This window comes from Nomascus leucogenys, chromosome 6 (assembly GCF_006542625.1).
Source record: "Nomascus leucogenys isolate Asia chromosome 6, Asia_NLE_v1, whole genome shotgun sequence".
Lineage (NCBI taxonomy): Eukaryota > Metazoa > Chordata > Mammalia > Primates > Hylobatidae > Nomascus > Nomascus leucogenys.
Window position 1 is genome coordinate 50,096,791 of NC_044386.1, and position 15,175 is coordinate 50,111,965.

The following is a 15,175-nucleotide window of genomic DNA, read 5'->3' on the forward strand; positions in this document are numbered from 1 at the left end:
CATTTTTAAATTTTGCTAAGTAAGGACATTGAGGGAAAAAACTCAAACTCTGATCTACCATCATTGTTTAATGTTCAGCAAACATGAAGCATTTTAACACCAAAAAAAGTGAGGAGAATATAATCTCAGCATAAAGGAACAACCTTTTAAACTGAATTTAGCACTATGAAAAATGTACCTCACTGTCTGTAATTTGAGCAAGTTTTGCGCGGACGTACACTGGCCCCATGGATTGGCGCTGGGAATCACCAGTTTAGAGGTGCCAGTGCCTTTTGACAAAGGCCCATGGATCCACATGACTGCCTGTCTGTTCTTTTTAAAGACCGGCCCACACTGCAGAGAAGTGATTGTGAAGGTCTCCAACCCTGTCATGCCCCCACGTGCCACCTTGACTTGGGAGAGGGACACTCACAAAAGCATGTCAAATCGACATCCATTTCTTTCTCTTTCCCTCAGGTCTCAGGGGAAGAACACACTTTTCCTCTGCTCCTCGGATTCTTTCTCTCAAGGCCTCTTCTACGAAAACCCCTGCCCAGAGGGTTACTGCTAAAATAAAGCTCCTGTGTCTGTTCCCTTCCCTGGCCCCCAACTGACTTGCCTGCCTCTCCTTGCTGCTGTCCCCGCCTATTCCCCTTCATGCTGGCTCTAGAAAGATGCGATCTTTTTCCCAGGCCCCAGCCTCTCTGGTCTCCCTGCCATCCAGCTTCTAGCCTCCCCTCTCTGGAATCTATGGAAGAATCATCAAGCAGCTTCTGGAAATCCAGGAGTCTGTCCAGGAGTCTGTCCTTGGTCATGGTCGTCCTCAACCTGTCTGTGTTCTTAAGAACGCTCATGTGCTCCCAGAAACATTCTTTTGCCTGCCTTTCCTGGTCTGGCCACATTTGACTGTGTCACTTCTCTCTTTTCTCACTCTTCTCTGCCCTCCACAGACCTCTGTGCTGCCAGGACTTCCTAACAGAAGGGTTTGGCTAGCTCCCCGAAGCCATCCAGAACTGGACCCGAGGGACCCAGCTCAATTTGAATGTCCTTTTATCTGCCCAGGAGATGGGAAGATGCCGAGACCATGCTTCAGTGCTGTCCTGCATCTGTCTTTCTGAGTTTAGACTTGGTTTTTCCATTATATTCCATTCAATAGAATTTTCCATTATATTCCACAGTGTCTTACCTAACTCTAGCTTTCTACACTCAACAGCAATGCCTCCTGAGAGCCTCCTGGGTGTCAAGTACTCTGTTGTGTGCTTTTGAGGACTAGGGTGTTAGCAAGGCACAGTCTCTGACTTTGCAGGGTTCACAGATTCATGGGGAAAATAGATGTTCCAGTTACAGCGAGGCAAGGCAATCTGGCAGTAACTGCATAGAGAGGAATGATAGGCTGGGCCTAGGAATGGAGGGGAGCGGGTAATAGAGGATCCTAAGGAAACTGAGAGAAGAGGGGCTGGAGTGGGGCTCATCCGCGCTCCTGTGCATTGCCTTGGCTAACATTTTACTTGTCCTTCTGAATCACCCTGGCATTGTCAACAAAGAATAATATATGATCCTTCTTGGAGTAAAAAGCCTTCAGCAGTGCTTCACAAAAAATTCTATTGTAAATTTTGTGTCCTACCTCAAATTAATTAAAAAAAAAAACAAACACGTTGTTAATTCGCTCCAAGCCCACTCAGCTGCTGAAGAATTTTGAGTATTCAGCTAGAGATCTTTGTAATGAACAAGTAGCTCAATTATTCTGGTTTCATTATACAATGTATCAGGCATTCTTTGGCGTCAAGGAATTAAAGCACATTTTCTCTGGCAAATGGCAACAATATTTGATTTGAAGGCATACCCTGCACAAGTGGTTCTTGACTAAATGTAGTTCCATTTAAAAATAAGAGTTTTCACATGATTTAACCTCTTGTAGTCTGGTCTCAGCTGGCTCATTCCAGGGAGTGAGCTTTTTTTCATAGTGCTAAATTCAGTTTAAATTTGTTTATAATTGTGCAAATTCTACAGTTGGCAATATTGTTCACCAGGCATTGAACTCTTTTACTTATTAATATTTTAATAGGTTTTTGGGGAACAGGTGGTGTTTGGTTACATGAACAAGTTCTTTAGTGGTGATTTCTATTTTGGTGCACCTATCACCCAATCAGTGTGCACCGTACCCAATGTGTTTTATTTTGTCCCTCACCCCCTCCCACCCTTTCCCCAAATCCCCGAAGTCCATTATAAGGCACTGAACTCTTAAGCCTTGTTCCTTGTTCCCACAGCTCGGCCAATTGTGTTGGTCCTTTCCCCTGCTTTATTTAGTCACTTCCTCTGGAGGGTGGCCTTTTCTACCTAAGACACCATGGGCAGTGGAGCACTCAATCCATATTCTCCCAGACATGCCCCTCAATGCCAAGCAGAGAATCAGAGCACCTGGTCTTTGGGGACCAGGCCTGTGTCAACTAAATGTCCCCAGTCAAAGGAAATGGCATCTCTTGAAACAAAAAAAAAAGCTACTTTCTGCCCATGAAGAAGGACCCTGACCTTCCCCCAGTGTAAATGTATAGGCAGGACCCCCACTACCCTGTGCTCCTTTGTGCAGTTGAGGAAAAGGTGGCCCATCTGGATGGACACAAAGCTTGGCAGGAGAGCAGGGGCAGGATTTCAGCTCCCTTGGCCCCCGTGCAAGTGAAGGAAGCTTTCCCCTGAGGTTTATTTGACATTTTTCTCCCCAGACAGCTGCCTTCCCAATTCAAAGGCTCAAGACCGTTGAAAAGCATATGCCAAGGGACAGACTAAAACTGTGACAGAGATGATTGCCAGTTTGCGAAAATGCTGAAAGCTTTCCATAAATTTGGGATCCACAAGGCACCTTGTCGTCACATGCAGTGGGGAGTGGAGGGCTGGACTGGATGACGTCCAGGAGCCTAGCACTGTGTTGAAATAAATTATTCTGCAGGCTGGTGGTGGTTATAAACTCACTACCAGCAAGGAGTTGGGGCTGAAAGAAGAAACATTATAAAACGGTTGCCACTAAAGTGTAGTCTGTTCAGGGCCAATAATTAACCCTAGTTGGAGATGGTTTCTCTCTTTGACCATCACCAGGGTTGAGAGCCGAGTGACTCCGCCTGTCCAATTTGATTGCTAGGCTGGTCCAAAGGAGAGTTCCTTCACCTTCATCCACCTTTATCGGGTCTCTCCTCTTTCTTTTACTGCCAAATTTCTTGAAAGAAGAGTCCACACTTGCTGTCTCAATAGCTTCTCTGCCTTGCATCTGATGGACTGAGTGACTGACTGACGAGAGGTCCCAGTGTGTTGGACTGCTAAAGTAGCCAGCCTTTTCTTGTTTTCCCACCCTATTTGTCAGCGTAAAGTGTTCTAAGCTGATGGCTTCTCTTTCCTTTTTTTGTGCTTTCTTCCTTGGACTCCAGTTAAATGACCCTTTCCAAGTTACCTCTACCCTTGTGGCTGCTTTTCTGCTTCTTCATTAGTGCCTAAGCCGAGTGTATTGCTCATGGTTCTAGCCCGAGATTTTTCCCTGATTATCTTCTGTGTTGGAGATTTGACCCACTCGTGGAGTTTCCATGATAACGACTCTGCAACAGACTCCCAGAGTCATCTCAGCCAGTCTCATCTATGTCCAGTCCTCAATGCCCACATTTCAACATGTTCAAGGCTGTCGTCTTCCCTCTCTATGTTGGTCCCGCTGCGGCTTCTTTACAGAAATTATCAAGACTTCGGAGTCATACACCTAGGTTGGAATCCTAGTTGTACACTTTTCTGTGTGGCCTTTGAAATGAAGTCCTTTTTTCTCATGTTCTGTGAATGCTACCAATGCTGATTATACAATAAGCACTTGTCAAATGCTGGTCTCCTTCCTCATTTTTTATTAGCATGAACATTTCCCCTCTCTAGTGGGCTTGGAATCATCTAGTTTTTCATTGTAATAATGTACTTTCTCCTCCTCTACACCTCCGCAAGCCCATTTCTCTGGAAACACCTCTCACGTTGGTCCTCTCCTTTCGATATTAAGGGGCATCATCTGGGCCCACGCAACCAGTGTCTCTGCCTTTAGGCTCTGCCCACCCAATCCTCTCTGCCCACCGCTACTGCCTGAAGCATGTTTCAGATCATATTCCCACCCAAAAACTGCCAGTGCCCCCACTCTCAGTTCCACACCTTTACTTTCAAGGTTTTTAATGATCTGCCTCAAACCTAGTTTTCTGCCAAACTTAGGATGGCTCAATCACATGGCATGCTGGGACCTCAGTGACAGAATCCAAGGGGGTGGGGTAACCAGGGTAGCCAGTGTCTATCCCAAAGCCTCCAGTCTGGAGGTTGGGGCAATGCTTTAGGGCTATAATGATGCTCAATGTGAAATGGGGCTTCACCTGTACTTGGGCATTGGGCTCTGGTCTTCGTGGCAAAGATCCTAGGCAAGAGGATCAATGACTGGGCCCCAGCCAAGCTGCTTAAAAGCCAGGGCAGCACTAGAGGACCAGTTGGAAGTCCAGAGTCTTGGGAAAAGGAGGCAAAATCTCAACCCCCATGTACAGAGCAACATGACGCTCGGAGGGAAGGAAAAAGGCAATGCAGTTGTCCTGGGCTTCTAGGTTAATTCTGAGGGTGGCCCACAACTGTTCATCTTTCTCTTCCCTGGCTTTAGGCATGTATGTTGCAAATAGTGCTTGCTTAATTGGTTTGACACACCTCCCTACACTTACCCCTTTCCATACAAAGTGCCAGGTCCTCTGAAAGCTCCCTATATCACCTGGCCAATTGGAATTTTCACAGCCAAGGCAGAAAACAGGTGAGGTTTGGGTTGTCAATCTCCATCTTAGGCATTGAACAGGATGTGTAACCAATTCATGGAAGACATTTTTCATGCTTCTGAAGACTTAGGAATAAAAAAGGGCTCTTACTGTTATCATGTGGTCAGAAGGCATTCTTTTTCCACTTTAAAGAACCAAAACTTCCTCCAGTTCAGAAACAGTAAATGAATGGTCCACCATGTGCTGCGAACTTTGCTGTTCACCACCATGGCTGCTCCTAGCAGCATCTATGCAAGCACCCCATGGATGCTATCCAGGGTTTCTTCTTTTTATTATTAATAGCTAACATTTACTGAGTGCTTACTATATGCCAGGCACTGTGCAAAGGGAAACACAATGCCTCAGTCCTAGATAGTTCCTGGGAAACTGAACAGAACCTTAAATAGAAACTCTGAGGAGTTAGGGAAGTGAGGGCTCAATGGGCCTGTGACCCCAGGGGAGACCACACTCAAAAGATGGTTTTGCAACTCAACCTCAGTTTCAGGCCTGCTATATCACTTCCACTCACTCAGTAGTAGGCTTGGCATTTAGTGGGGGACAGAGGCATGGTGGAAAGTTGGGGATGCTCTTCAGGCTTGGCCCTCACCAGCCTCTGCTGGGACTGGTAGCATGAATGTTGTGTAGGATGTTGCGGAGCTGGAATAAGACTCTTCCATAGCCCCTCCCTCTCTATCCCATTCCCCTCTCATCTCCCCACCCTTCAAGGTTAAATATTAAAAATTCCCTTCATGGGGTGAGCTTTCAGTCCTTGATTCACTCCAAACAGGCTTTAAATGCAAATAGCTCTAGAGAAGGTTAACAAGGTTGCCTCAAATTATTTGGCAAGGGGTGGGGAGAGGATGCCCAGGAACCTGGCTGGCTGGAGAGTGGGGAGAAAAGGGGGCACAGTGGGAAGCTGTAGGCAAACACCTGCCATTGTAGCATTGCAGAAGGCCCCAAAAGACCCAGCCAATGTGAGACAGGTTGGTTTAAAAGCCTCCCATGGAAAGAAACCCAGAATGATGACAAGCAGAGCCAAGTTCACCTCCCTGTGGATGAGAGTGTGGCTCTGGGAATGTGAAGCCTGGAGCAGGAGTCAGGGGCAGGGGCTCTAGGAGAGCTGCTCCATGCCCAGAATTGTGCTGGGAATGGCAAAAGCAGTGGCCCGGTCAACTTGCTTATCCCAGGCCCCCTTTTCCCAAATTTATGATTTGAAAATGAATTATTTTAAAATGTCTCTGGAATCTTGAGTACAGTCTAACAAGGCATTTGAAATGCAAAGATTTGTGTATTTAGGAAAGCATGAGGTAAATTACCTTCATTGAAATATATGCATAGAGAGAGTACCACAGGGAGTAGGATTGTCTCAAACAATTCAGCATGTCTGCTTGTCAGGGACCTGTACCCACCACCCTGTCCTTCCACAAAGAATGTAACTAACCAAAAACCCTAGTTCTGTAGCAATGACCGCATTTGAGAATGACCCCACACCCCGCACTTAGTTCACCATCATTTCTCTTGGCACTGCAAGAAGGAGGTCAGAATGCAGTTATGTTGTGGGGAGGTCACTGCCACATTGCAGATCTTTTGCTCATAATGAAGCTTGGCAAGTTAGGCTGGGAGACAGCAGAGCTCTCTCATTGGTGTTGGTTTAGCCGCTATGGGTGGGGCTGGCTGGGAGGGCAAAGGACACAGCCGTCCCCCATGCAATTCTGTAATGGACAGTAGGATATGGGGGAAGGGTGTCTCACCAGAGGAGCAAGGCAGAGCCCAGATCACAGCTGTCATGCCTGAGAACAGTCTGCGTTTAACAAGGGGCAGGCTTGTGGGGCCAGAAGGTCAGATCTGGGCTCTGATTTTCAGGAAAAAGCAAGAATGGGAGAGTGAGTGGGGACAAGAACAAAGGAGAAGGCTAAGAGGACAGTTTCTCTGTACTGGGCCACAGGAGCACGCCAAAGGGTGAGAGGATGGAGCACTTACCAGACTGCTTATCTGAAACGAGGAAGCTCCCTTAGATAAAGGAGGAACGCAGTGGTGAACCCTGAGGTGCAAGACTCCAGGTTTCAGCAACCCCCAAAGGGTGTGGGATGGTGGAGAAGCTGTGACTCAAATAGCAGCTGTGGAACACTAGTGGCCAACCCAGGGGTGGACTATGGGGGTTGGGCGGTGAGTTGCTTTGGACAGTGGGCAGAGCGGTGGCAGCTTGAACAAGAATTCCTGTCTCCAGATTGGGCTGGGAGTATGGCAGGATTGAGCACACAGATAACTCAGCTGTCAGGACCTGAGGACGGTCAGGGATGGTAGGGGCTGGGGACAGGAGGCAAAGGGTAAGTGGTTTCGTTCATTCAAAAATCACTGCACAACTGCTGAGTGCTACCAACACCAGCAGGCTAGGGATAGGAAGATGAGTAAGACATGGTCCTTACTCTTGAGAGGTTTGTGATTGCTGTAGGAGATCTAGACTGGGGAAAATAGAGACTCCAGTGCCTTAAGAAACTTAGTCAAACTCATGGTGCTTTGAAAGTATTAGACAAAAGCAGCTCTCTATTCTCATATTTTACTCCAGTAATACTCTTTAGCTTATGCATGTCAAATTTATTTACCCATTGATTTTTCCACTGAAGCATTGAGCTTTTGAACATTCCACCTTCAACTCAGCTGTAAGATGCACATAGACTTTAGTTGCCAATAAAATTGGCTGGCAACCTGGGACTGCTTCAGGTCAGACACAAAAGAGGTGGTACTTCTGTTTCATTTTATAGTGTTAGCCCCAGACCATTGAAGAAAACCAGGACTAAGTTGAATAATTACTTTGGGGGTCTTAACTGAACACCTGGTTGGAGGGCATGAGGGAAGGTGAGGGCATTTGAGGGTAGGATGGAGACCTGGCCAGGGCAGAGTGAGGGGGAAAGGTGTTTGGGCCCAGGAGACAAAGCCTGCATGGGGGAGGCTGCCTTCTGCACAGCAGCGATACCAGTGTCTGAGCTGTGGCTGCCCAGGAGTGCCGACAAGGCCCACACAGCTTCGGAAGTGGCACTCGTAGCATGTGAGACAGCCTGGTGTGAAGAAGCCCCAAATTCAAGTGGGCTCTGTTTCCAGGCCAATTCCAAACAGACCTGCCTGATATGCCAGAGAACACAGGTATCAAGGTTCACATTGCGTTAGCAACGCCTGTGGGAGACAATAGGGTGAACCCCGCAGCGATGTTTAGCTTTCTTCTCCCTTGACTGAGGAGTCTCAGTTGTTTTTTCTTAAAGGATATATTTTCCACTATTTTGACTGGGTTTGACCAGGGGTGCTGGGAAGAACAAGATAGGCAAGAAGAGAAGGACTAATACATTTTCTTGCTCATTCCTAAAGTCCTATTTTTAGATTAGATTTTTAGATCTTGAGCTCATCGCTATGTGCACTAGTTGTCATTGGATAAGTCATGTCCAGGTAGGACACCTGGTGGCGGCTCCACTCTTGCCAACCCTGCCACCTTTGATGCCACCCACCTCACAGATGAATGTGCTGGGTAGGTTCAGTCAAAAGCTCTTTCTTATAGAATCAGCCTCAGCAAGACTAGAGTGACCTCCTGTCCCCTCTAGAGGCCATCTAGAGGTATATTCTGAATCTGCTGTGGCTCACTTCTCTCAAGATCTCCTGGGTCAGGGGTCAACTTCTCACTTGTACTTCAGCAAATGTATCCTCCTATGCTTGGGTCCCTGCCTTTTATTTCCTTCTGGGTGATTTTCATCTGATTGCCTTGCTGCACAGGTACAAAGCAACAGGTCTGCAGAATGAAAACCGCTGGGGAACCCTGAGTGGGGTGAGAGTAGAATGGAAGAGGTGGTGGTATCTTCTTAAGGGGGTACTCATGGTGGGAGGGTCTTCGTTTTTCTTGGGGAGGATTCCCTTTTTGCTGTCCAAGGAGACTTCCTCACGCCATGGGCTTTGGACATGCTTGGTAGTCAGGGCACACTTGGCTTTGAAATGCAACATGCTAAGTGGAATAAGCACTTTGTACCATACTGGCTGATGGTACCATACTGTGGGTCAGATAGGAATCAACCTTCCAGGGGAAAAGAACAAACAAACAAAACAGACAAACAAGTGCCTGAAGACAAAAATTTAATTGAGTGCTTCCTGGCCTTTATTTTAGCCCCCCTCATCTAAAGATGTGCATCTGTCCCAGATTTGAGCTATGATGTGTGGAGAGGTAGAAGAAAGAATATTTATATGCAAATAAGAGGTGTTGACCAGAACTCTGGGGATTTGGGTGAGGAAGGAAGCCAGGTTTTCTGTGGCAGGGGTAAAAAGGGAGAGCAAGGTAGAGAAGTGGCGATCCAGCAGGAGACAGGAGTAGAGTTGTTATAGATGACTTCTCCTGGAGAGTTGGATCAGGCCCATTGCGGGTGAGAGGGCAAATCTTTCCAAAGAACCCAAGTGATAGAATGGGTCTGGCCTTCCCTTTAGGTGGTTATTGGAGAACTGGTGGGTATGCATGTGGAGACGTGGATGCCTGACAAAGCTGGTGCCACCTGGATGGGGGGCAAGTAAGGTGGTTAAGAGTGAGACTGTGGTGACTGGTCCCAAAAAAAGAATGTTGGGGTGATCAGACCCAACACCAGGCCTTGGGGGCAACGAAGTCTGGCAGAGTCAAAGGAATGAGAAAAGACAGTTTGAGACAGAAAATGGTTCAGTGGGCTAACGCAAGTATGGAGGCTGTGAAGGCCCTGAGCTCTGGAAGCCCAGACTATTTATTGGTGATCAAAGAAACAGGTGGTGAGAATGTGGGGGTCAAAAGGGCAAGCACATGATCTACCGCTGTGACAGTTTAGCATTTCCTTTGCAGCATATGGAACATATTCTCCTACTTGAGATAATGGGGAGCATGTTCTTCCAGTTTAAGCTAGAAGCAAGGAGCCAGCAAGTCTAGACTCATTCCAGAGGCCACAAGGGGTTTTATGCACTGAGCCCTGGACATTATGTCGGACATGCAAGGCCTGCCTCAGCTTTTTTCCCAACACTCAGCTTTTTCCCAACATGTCCCCCTTCTCTTTTTTGTAAAACTGCCACAGCTATCATTATTACTAGCATAAGAGGTGGCTTCTTTTTGTTTTTAAATTAATTGAGCAAGGCAATTGCAGGCTGTGCAGCCCTTAATTGCCAGTTGGTGATCCAACTTCACTTTTCTTAGCCCTTATTCAAAATGGAGTCACTCTGTTTGAATGCTTCCCACGTATCTCCCCTTTCCCTTTTACAAGAGGACCCTTAATCCTAGGGGTTTCAGGATGAAGGTCCGTCTTCTGTAACTTCTTCATGCTGAATGGGGGCAATGATACTCCTGCCTAACTATTAGGGTCTCTTGTATTCAGGGTAGAGAGGCAGTCAGTCAGAAAGCATTGGTCCGTTAAGCATCTATAGGTAAAACCCTGGCGCTCCAGCAGTTTCTCAGCTTCCTGTGCGGTTTTCTTGATCTGTCCCCATGTTATGGGGATTGCACCCACACGGTTCATTCATCTCCATGAGGTAAAACTTTCCACTGATAATGAGAAACAGGCCCCTTCTAATAGAAGGCACAGAGAAAGCAAATGGAGGCTTCTCAAACCTTCAATTTGCACTGTACAGGTGGGTCCACTAGGTGCTGTGGCTCATGATAGATCTTCAGATGTTTGGTGGGCACCCACACAGGCACCTGATTGTCACCTGGAGAGACACAAGCAAATCTTCTTCCCCATATAATTATCTTTCCTTTTTCCCAGCTCTTTGTATGTGCATTCCTCCACCATATATCTTGTCCAGCCTTTTTATTTTCCTTTTGTCCTGTCAGGTGTCGTTCCACTGCAGTTATGGGTTGATCTTTTTGTAAATTTAAAAATTTTAATGTTAATAAAGCTAAATGCAATTGCATATGCAGTGTCTTATATTCCTGGTCCTTCTCCCAGGCGATATCCCATATTTCTCATCATTTGTCTACTATTATTACTATATTGATCCATAGGAATAGATATTTCAGCATCCCATTGTTGCAATAAGTCTCTACCCCATAAATTGACAGGAATAGGTGTAATGATAGACTGAATTGTCCCTTCCTGGCCATCCAGCCCTTGACATGGTAAAATCAAGGAACTTTGAAAAACCTCTGAGGCGGTTCCTACGCCAATGATACCCATGGAAGCCTTTTGTTTGGGCCAGTGTTGGGGTCAATGATTTAGAGCAATAATAGAGACATCAGCTCCAGTATCTACTAGTCCTTCAAAATCCTTTCCCTGAATAGTCACTGTGCAAATAGGTCTTTTGTCAGACACTTGATTAACCCAATATACAGCCTTTCCTGCAGGATTAGTACTACCAAAGCCTCCTGTTCTTTCACTGTGCTGCTTCCTAGTTTTGTTTAGGGTAGCAGCAGCAACTGAGCAATTCTTTCTCCTGGGGAGGCAGACCACAGAGTTGAGGAACTAATAACTAATTGAATTTCTCTGGTATAATCAGAGTCAATTATTCCTGTATGCACAGCAACACCTTTCAAATTTAGACTAGACCTTCCAAGTAATAGACCAACTGTTCCTGAGGGTAAGCGTCCTCTAACTCCCATAGGGACCTTTTTTGGCAGCTGTCCAGGAAATAGGGAGATGGGAATTGTGCTGCAAAGGTCTATGGCAACACTGCCTGCTGTGGCAGGGGACAATTGTTGTACGCTTGTAAGGTCACTGGCTGTGCTGGGTATGCCTCGGTTTGTTGAGGGGCCTGAGGTGGGCCACTCTTCCCATTTCCTGAAAGAGGTTGTCCATCTTTAGAATGACACTGATTTGCCCAGTGATTGCCTTTTTTACAACGGGGACATACACAAGGGCTTTTCTGTTGATTGACAGTAGTAGTTCTTGCCTTTTGATTTCCTTTTCTACATTCCTTTTTTGTGTCCAAATTGCCCACAATTGAAACAAGAGCCTGAGAAATGGGACATACTCTTTCCCACTCTTAATCTAGCCATAGCCTGAGCTGAAAGAGTAGCCTTATGTAAGTTACCTCCAATGCCACTGCAGGCCTTAACATATTCAGAGTAATGGCTTGCTTGAATTCCTTTCCTCCTTGCTGGATTATAGTAACGGGAAATTGCCATGCTTCAAGGTCTCCCTTGGCTCTAGCTTTTTGAATAGAATTTTGTATAGCAACACGAATTGCTCCAGGTTTTAATGTTGCAACTACAGGAGCAGTGTTTTTCAGCTAATTCATTTTCTCGCCCATTAATGGGAGAGAGAAGAGGTGGCCATTCACTTAATTCAACAGGTGGAGCCGACGGGCTAGTAAAACATACTTTTTTTAGTTTCCCTTTCTTTTCTTTTCATTTCCTCCGGTTTCTGTTCCTCACATTCAGAATCTGAAATTAGTTCTTTACACTCGTCCTCCTCTTCCTCATCTGAATCTGCCTCATCATCTGTTTGAAATGGCTCAAGAGCTGCCTTTATTACCACCCACATTGACCAAACAAAAACTGGAATTTTTGCTCCATCTTTATACGCCTTTTTAAAATCTCTGCCAATTCTCTCCCATTCATCCAACTCCATAGTCCCTTGTTCCAGGAACCATGGCCAAAACTCCTTTACTGTACTAAACAGTGATAACAAATTCTGAGTACTAATTTCACTCCCCCTCTTCATAATAAATGCCTTAAGAAATTTAAATAAGCAGAATGTTTGCTTTCACTTTGTCCTGTTGTTACCCTTGTTCTTCCAAGCTCTCAGCTTTCCCACCAAGCTTCCTTTAGTCATCCTTGGGTGTCCTTTGATGATGCATCCTCTGCTTTCACATGCTCTAGGATTCCTTCACCAAGGCCTTTGTTGCCCCATGTTGGGCAGCCAGGAATGTTGGGGTGATCAGATCCAACACCAGGCCTTGGGGACGACAAAGTCTGGCAGAGTCAAAGGAAAGAGAAAAGACAGTTAGAGAGAGAAAGTGGGTCCAGGGGGCCAACGCAAGTATGGAGGCTGTGAAAGCCCTGAGCTCTGGAAGCCCAGACTATTTATTGGTGATCAAACAAAGAAACAGGTGGCAAGAATGTGTGAGTCGAAAGGGCAAGCACATGATCTACAGCTGTGATGGTTTAGCATTTCCTTTGAAGCATATGGAACATATTCTGCTACTTGAGATAATGGGGAGCATGTTCTTCCAGTTTAAGCTAGAAGCAAGGAGCCAGCAAGTCTAGACTCATTCCAGAGGCCATGAGGGGTTTTATGCACTGAGCCCTGGACATTATGTCAGATATGCAAGGCCTGCCTCAGCTTTTTTCCCAACACTCAGCTTTTTCCCAACAAGAAGATGAAGTGTTGTGTCTTAGGGGCTCCATCTACAAGGATGAAGTGAGACCGGAGAAAGGGGTGAAATCAGCAAGGGTAGCTATCGTCATGTGTCTTGAGGTCTGCTGCTCCTTTACTCCAGCCTCTCTGTCTCAGTTCTTCTCATTCCAGAGGTCCCTGTGGACTGTGACAAAGATTTTTCTGAATTCAGAGAGGCAACCAACACAGGGGCAAGCTTGGCTTATTTCTCTTTATTTGGTTTATTCTCATTATTATTTCTCTTGCCTTTTCCACCTCTAATTCCTTCTTAGCCCTTCCTTTTCTGCTTCCATTTCTATCCCAAAATATAAGCCACAAAGAGAAATTTGGGGAATTAGAAGGAAGAGACTTAAGGGAAAATGTATATGTCATTGGTGTATGTGTCAGTTTTCAGTCATAACTTGGGTTGGGGGAAGTCAGTGTATCCTTTCCTCTTGCTGAGGAAATTTCTTCTGAGCCTTAGCCACATCCCACTTGCACAGGGCATCATTCTTTTCTTTTTTTTTCTGGCATATATCTCTACTTCAAATTCAAACTTGGCCAGTACCTCTGGCCAGCCAAGCAGCTGTCCCCTGGGAGGGAGGCCAACTCTCCTGCCCCTCACTGCCTGCCTCCCAAGGCTGCCCTAGGGCTCAGCTGAAGGAGGCGGTTGCGCTTTGCTGCCCCCTGTTGCTCAAGTCCTGCTTTTCCATAGGAGCTGCTGGGCTGTATGTCTGGATGTGACTTCTCCAGGCAGGTCCTCCTCTCCTGCACGCAGTGCTCTGGCTCCTCAGCGTAGGTTTCTGTCCAGCACATGGCCCCTGAAAGGGCTTGGAAAAAGCCCCCTTGCGTAATACTGGCTGAGCTTCTACTTGCTGCCCTAGGAACCTCCAGAGTGTGCCCCAAACATCTGGTATAGCCTCTATTCTTACCTAGTCAGTCATGTTTCTCTTCAGGCCTCTTCTAAGAACAATTTCCTCGAGAAATAGAATAGAGTTGTGGTCACTACACTGGAGTCTTCCTGGGATAGGAGTGGAACCTTTCTAAAGTAGAAGGGGCTGTGTAGCAAGGGGGCTGTGTGAGCATTTCTAGGAATGTTGTCTGCTGAATTTTCCACTGGGAAAGAGCAAGTCCTGGCGGAGTTAGCGGCAGCTGGGCAATAGGCAATAGATGGCACCAGGGTCTCTGGATGCTTAGTGGGGGTGGCATCAGGGAACACTGGTTTCCCCAGTAAGAGGCATCTGGGCCTGCAGCGGCAGTCAATTCCACAGAGGATGCCCCGGAGCTTGGCATCTCTCACTGTGCTGTCTTCTGGGTGTGGAGGCAGGCGCCCACTGTTCTGTCTTCCCATTCCTGAGACTGGAAGATGGAGCTCATGTGGGCTGGGCAGCTTCCCAGCAGTGGTGGGTCAGGATGTGAGAGTGCTGTGGTCCAGGTACCTGTGGACAAGTGACCTGCCACACTGCAAGACCCAAAATGACACTGGACTACATTCCTTGACACAGTTACAGCTGTACCAAAATTTTTTTTCTAAGGTTCAAGTTGGAACATTTGTAAGCCAAGCCCTCGTGGGTCCAAGCCTATTTTCTTCACCACGCCACACTGAGTGAGGGCAGTGGCTCATTACAGACCACAGCATCTCCCCACCTCCACCCATGTAGATGAGAACCTGGAGACTGCCAAGGACTAGTGTCCAGAATGGTGCCCAAGTCACCTCCTGATAGGTAGGAAGTGGCCAAAACAAGTTGTAGGACCTCGTGTCCTAGAGGTCAAAGCTAAGAGTCCAAGGCAAATGGCCACAAGGCAGAAAGAGCCAAACCAGAGCTCCCCTAAAATGGGGAGACCAGGATGGATAGATAAGAAGAAGGGCAGGCTTTGGCTGGGCGCAGTGGCTCACGCCTGTAATCCCAGCACTTTGGGAGGCCGAGGCGGGTGGATCACGAGGTCAGGAGATTGAGACCATCCTGGCTAAGACTGTGAAACCCCGTCTCTACTAAAAAATACAAAAAAAATTAGCCAAGCGTGGTGGCGGGCGCCTGTAGTCCCAGCTACTCTGGAGGCTGAGGCAGGAGAATGGTGTGAACCCGGGAGGCAGAGGTTGCA

At 46.9% G+C, this 15,175-nt stretch overlaps 1 protein-coding gene across 3 annotated transcripts in view; it reads left to right on the top strand.

Annotated features, from left to right (window-relative positions):
- LOC100589061 (aromatase) overlaps nt 1-15,175 on the top strand; it is a 128,215-nt gene that overhangs the window by 40,390 nt on the left and 72,650 nt on the right. Inside the window, exon 1 of one of the 3 annotated variants that reach the window (XM_030814094.1) lies at nt 13,050-13,150. The exons of the other annotated variants lie outside the window; for them this stretch is intronic. The gene's annotated coding sequence lies outside the window, so the exon portion shown is untranslated. Of the gene's footprint in view, nt 1-13,049; nt 13,151-15,175 lie in introns of those variants that run through there. 3 annotated transcript variants of the gene reach the window in all.